Source organism: Microcaecilia unicolor, chromosome 4 (assembly GCF_901765095.1).
Source record: "Microcaecilia unicolor chromosome 4, aMicUni1.1, whole genome shotgun sequence".
Classification (NCBI taxonomy): Eukaryota; Metazoa; Chordata; class Amphibia; order Gymnophiona; family Siphonopidae; genus Microcaecilia; species Microcaecilia unicolor.
In genome coordinates this window covers 230694919-230700918 of record NC_044034.1, presented here as the reverse complement: position 1 = coordinate 230700918, position 6000 = coordinate 230694919, and the positions used below count along the sequence as shown (strand labels likewise).

General features: G+C 40.3%; 1 protein-coding gene across 1 annotated transcript in view; it reads left to right on the top strand.

Moving 5' to 3' along the window:
- Window positions 1-367: 367 nt before the first annotated feature.
- The window catches only part of CPT1A (carnitine palmitoyltransferase 1A), a 254233-nt gene continuing 248600 nt past the window's right edge, over window positions 368-6000 (top strand). The window contains 1 exon segment of the mRNA XM_030201306.1: window positions 368-482. The gene's annotated coding sequence lies outside the window, so the exon portion shown is untranslated.

The following is a 6000-nucleotide window of genomic DNA, read 5'->3' as shown; positions in this document are numbered from 1 at the left end:
ATGGTGGCGCATCCTTATAAAAAAAAAAAAAAACCTAGCTCTGCCCCTATATGAGATGTAAAAACAGGACAATTGTGATTTATTTTCTTGCTTGAGAGGGGAATAGGAGATTTTATTTTTAACAGTAGTGCACCTAGCAGAACTAGTGCAGTATATTCGTAGAATGTAATGGAAACTGACTTTGCAATTGCAGTCCTTCACGCTGTGTTCTGACCTTTCACCTACTTTTCGAATCGACAGCAGCAGTGTGTATGTGTGTGAATGATGCAGAGGGAGGGGCTGAGGAGGAGACTGGAAATAGAGTGTGCGCTGAGTGGACGATACGGGGAGAGCGCAAGGGCGGAGGGTGGAGACTGGGTGGGCTGAGAACGGGAACTGGGAAGGCAGAGAGAGAGGAAGGAGTTGAGATTGGACCGAGGATCTGAGAGGAGAAGACGCTATCTTTCTGGTTTAGGGGTTCGTTTGGTACCGAGGCGTTTTCAGTAAGTGTTTTCTGATGGGAGAGGATATATAGGAAGGTGAATGGAAAGGAGGAGCAGTAGTATAAAATGACTGAGATAGGGAAATGAGACTCATTGAAAGCAAGGTGCGGGAGTGGGAAGGGCAGATACTGTGCTTTTTCTTTTTAAATTGTTTATTTTCATTTGAGTTATGTAAACAAAGTGTACATTGCAGTATGCATAGTGTTTGTTGTTATTAATCATCATTTGTATAATTCATATTAGATGTATGTAGTAAAGTGTAAGATTGATAGGAGAGACTCTCTGCTCTTTGGAACATATAGTCTACTCAAGACAGATATGCTACAATCCAAAAAAACAAAACCAACAACAACAAAAAAAAAAAACCCTTTACATATAAGAGACTTTAAGATGGCAAGAAAGCTGTAACTTGGGAAAACCTAAACTGGGTGGATAATAGGTGGGAATAATAGAGGAAAGAATAATTGAGTAAAGCTGCAAAGAAGTGTATAGGTGCCTTCTATGGCTTAACAAAAAGCTTTAGTAAAAATGTACTGGAGACCTCCTAGAAATTCAGACAGATGAATACTTTCAGTTAGATTCAGGCAGTTCTCTGCAGTTCTTTATAATCCACAAAGAGAAAAAAAAAAGATAAGACTGGAAGTTTCAAAGGTGAGTTAATGTATGAAATTTAATTCTACTACTACTACTACTTATCATTCTGTGCAAAGGCCACTGTTGTTATTGTTAATCTCCATGAAGAGCAAATAAAAACTCAGTTAGTCTTATTTGACATGGTGCAGAAGTGAGCAGGTTTATGGAGGAAGACATACCATTTTCTAATCAGGTCCAATGATGTGGAATCAATTACCAGTGAATATAAGAACTACATCTGATATTGGACAATTAAAAAAAATAGTTGAAAAGTAATTTGTTTATGTAAGCAGTATAGGAATATCTAGGTGTGATTTGTTTAGCAAATTGAAGATCCACCTTTCCACGTGTGTAGGATTATTTGGTACTATATGACGTGTATGGTAAGCTCTATCATAACAATTTTTATTACATTGACTTTATTTTGTGTGTAAATGTGTAAACTAACTAGGTAATAGACGGTATATAAGTCAATAAATCATTACGGAAGTTTTTTTGGTTCCTGTACTACTGATACTACTATAAATGAAGAAAGCAGGATTACACATAGGAAGTTAATTTTGTGTGTGTTTAGAGGAAAATTCCAGGCCAGTCCTGGATTAGAACCTTGGGGCCCTGTTTACTAAGCCACACTAGAGGTGCGTTAGCATTTTTAGTGTGTGCTGTGTAGACGCCCATAATATGTGAGACTTGGAGTTTCAGTGTTGGACAGATGACACCCAGCTATCCAGCACTCTAAGAGGTTGAGATGTCTTGGTACTGGTAAGTTGCAATTTGTACTGAATGTAACATGTACGGATGGGAAATTTCTTTGATAAATACAGCTTAGCTCCGCTACCCTGAGGTCCACACAGCTAGTTAGGCTTTTGAGGCTATGCATGAAATACATTGAAATAAATTGAGGACCCAGTAGGTGTAAACGGGTCAATTGATGCATTGTGGATATCTTGAAAACTTGACTTGACTTTGGAATCATCAGGACAGGCTGGGAAGTCTGTTAAGGGCAGGCCTTAGGGAATATTTGGTATGTGGGTTTGAAGCTGTTATTTTAACGTAAGCAATGGGGAGAAATGGTTCTTTGTGTGTAAGGAAGGGACTTAATCAAAGGGAGCACAGCCCTAGTTTTGTAATGTGAGGTGGCAAGGGCTGTTAAAATCCAACCTTTGCCACAGGTCATAGAACTTTCACCTGCCATGATGTTACTAAACATCTGAGGCAGTATCTTTTTTTTTTTTTTTCTTCACTCAATGCATAACCAAGCGCTTGAATGTATTGCTGGAGGATTTGGTAAAAGGTTAGCACAGCTGGGTTTGAAAAAGTTCCTGTAGAAGTCCATAAACCATCGCTAAAGTAGACTTGGGTAAGCAGCATGGAATCTAAGTACAGTATTTGATAGGATCCTGCCAAGTATTTATGAATGGGATTGGCCACTACTGTTGGAAAGAGAATAAAATGATGAAAGGAATGGAAAAAAAGTCAAGAAACATATCCAACAAACTGACAAAAGGTTTGAAACTTATTTATAAAGTATGTAAATGAGCCACAGAAATGCCACCATATTTACACCTGAAGTACTGCGCAAAACCAAGGTCTCCAACAGGGTATGCTAATAGCACTGTAGGTTAATAAGATGTCAGTTTGAGATACTACATTCACAGGTTGCTGAGTTATGGGTCAATGCCCCATGCTTTGAAAGAGCCTCACCTTTCTTAATTAAATTGCATTGGCTTCCCATCAAATCTAGGGTCGCGTTCGAGCTCTGTGTTTTCATCTTCCAAATTTTACTTGGCTTGACCCCAAATTACATGCATTATCTTGTTGAGCTTTCCCTGTGTAACACTTTCCTTAGAGCCAGGGATTACCTAAGACTCCGCTTTCCAAATTGTAAAAAATGTTGTCTTCAAATCAGTTCTGTGAATACCATGACTGTAATGAACCTCACTCCTAAGCCAGGGTATGTGGAGTGTGATCTCAGTCTTTAAAAGTTACTGCTAATACTTGCTGCAGTACTTGCATTTTGCTAAAGAGAGAGCTTTCTTCTGGAATTCATAAGACATGACTTGTATAGGCAAGCTATCAAGATATGCAAAAAAATGCAAAGTGATGCACTGAGGGAAGAGAAATCCACGGGGGACGTATGTGTTAAGCGGTGAGAGTCTGATAGGTATGGATGGGGAGAGGGATCTTGGGGTGATAGTATCTGAGGATCTGAAGGCGATGAAACAGTGTGACAAGGCGGTGGCCATAGCGAGAAGGTTGCTAGGCTGTATAGAGAGAGGTGTGACCAGCAGAAGAAAGGGGGTGTTGATGCCCCTGTACAAATAATTGGTGAGGCCCCACCTGGAGTATTGTGTTCAGTTTTGGAAGCCGTATCTTGCGAAGGATGTAAAAAGAATTGAAGCGGTGCAAAGGAAAGCTACGAGAATGGTATGGGATTTGCGTTACAAGACGTATGAGGGGAGACTTGCGGACCTGAACATGTATACTCTGGAGGAAAGGAGAAATAGGGGTGATATGATACAGACTTTCAAATATTTGAAAGGTATTAATCTGCAAATGAATCTTTTCCAGAGATGCGAAGGCGGTAGAATGAGAGGACATGAAATGAGATTGAAGCGGGGCAGACTCAGGAAAAATGTCAGGAAGTACTTTTTCATGGAGAGAGTGGTGGATACTTGGAATGCCGTCCCGCGGGAGGTGGTGGAGATGAAAACGGTAACAGAATTCAAACATGCGTGGGATAAACACAAAGAAATTCTGTTCAGAAGGAATGTATCCTTGGGAGCTTAGCCGAGTTTAGGTGGCAGAGCCGGTGGTGGGAGGCGGGGCTGGTGTTTGGGTGGCGGAGATAGTGCTGGGCAGACTTATACGGTCTGTGCCAGAGCTGGTGGTGGGAGGCGGGACTGGTAGTTGGGAGGCGGAGATAGTGCTGGGCAGACTTATACGGTCTGTGCCTTGAAGAGGACAGGTACAAATAAAAAGTAGCACATATGAATTTATCTTGTTGGGCAGACTGGATGCACCGTGCAGGTCTTTTTCTGCCGTCATGTACTATGTTACTATGTATATGCTTGAAAATTTATTTTAATCATGCCTATGACACCCAAAATGATGGGAAATATGTATCTATTTTTTTGTCCACGTTTTCTTGCTTTCTGACTGCAGATCTTGGTACTTGAAGACCTTCTGTCTCTCCCTATAGAATTTCGAGAATAATCACTTGTCACTGACACCTCTATTATCAAGGCATTTCTTGTATTTTTTCTTTTTCACCAAAAAAGATTTTTTTGCATCAAGCTTTTTAGTGATTGGAATTCGAATGTCCCAAAAGATTATAACCTCATCATTCTCCATAATTCTTCATCGGCCGTGATACTAGTTCTTTTCTGGTACAGCAATGTTGTAATGTTACAATGTTTCCAATGGATGAGACTGCCACCTTATTGTGTCTCTCTGTCCTGGTCTAAACTATCAATTGCTCAGGTTACAATTAATCTCTTCTTAATCATTCTATAAATCCAGTTTTGCTCAGTCGGTGGTTCCTAGAGTAACACTTTGCATTTTCTAGTATACTATTCCATTTCCCATTGTTTTTCCTCATTTGCTGTTCTGATTCTTTGAAGAGTTATTGTTTGTGTTATTTTGCAGATTCTGTTACTTTCTTCCTTCTTTGTACTGGTGGATTCATTCCTTCCACTCATTGGAATGCGGAATGCTCGTCCAAGTTTAATGTTGGAGATGGATATTTTCATATTTGAATACTTTTTTTGCATTGGAGTCTGATGATGCTGTTATGTAGGTCTGGAAGCATATAACAGTAGCTCTTTAAGTATAATCTCTCTGAGGCCCAGTCCTCCTCCTGATCAGGGTATACAGTCTCGGTATACATTGATTTTATTATAAATGATGATGATGATGATGATATCATGAGCATGATATCAGATCCAAAAAGACAAATCACTTTGCAATAGAAGTATCAACTCAACAGAGAGCAGGGGAATATATAAAATATAATAGTCAATACTAGCTAGGTATAAAACTTTTGTTGTTTTTGTTCTGTTCTCTATGGTATATAAACCTTTTATTATTAGAAAATCTTATTAACTTATGTAAAGATTAAGTATCAAAAGTATGCAATACTGAGAAAAGATGAATCCCATCTGTATCTTCCCTTTGAACAATACATCAGAAAGTGATATTAACAAATACAACTTCCATCGTATTGGTTTAGGATCATTCTCTTGTGACCCCAGACCTACACAAACTGATATTGATACTCCCTCTCCCACCCCATCCGAGAGCGCAAGGTGTACCTTTCCGGTAACCGATTCAATATTTGCCTGTTTTGGGGGGAGATTCTAGCCTCGTGAGACTCCCACAACGTTAAAACATGAAGCTTATTCTTCCAGTATCAAAAAGACAGAGGAGTAGGTTATAACCAGTGATAGAGTATGCATTTTTCCCTATAATATAGGAATTCCCCAGAAATAGCTTTTCACTAAGATCTCTTGGGTCCCAGTAGAGCAGCTTTATTGAAAACTAGTAAAAAAGGCCCGTTTCTGACACAAATGAAACGGGCGCTAGCAAGGTTTTCCTCGGAGTGTGTATGTTTGTGAGAGATGGAGTGTGTGTGTCATAGAGAGAATGAGAGACAGAGACAGCATGTGTGTGTGTGTGAGAGAGAGACAGTGTGTTTGTGACAGAGATGAAGTGTGTCAGAGAGGGTGTATGTGAGAGACAGTGAGTGAGTGTGAGCCACCTCCCTCTCCCCTGCCCCGCCTCCAGCCATCCATGTCCAGTGACCCTCCCCTCCCTCCCTGGCGCATCAAACCCCCTTGCCACCCGCAGCTGCCAGTGGTAACGCTGTTTGGCCGCTGCTGCTTCC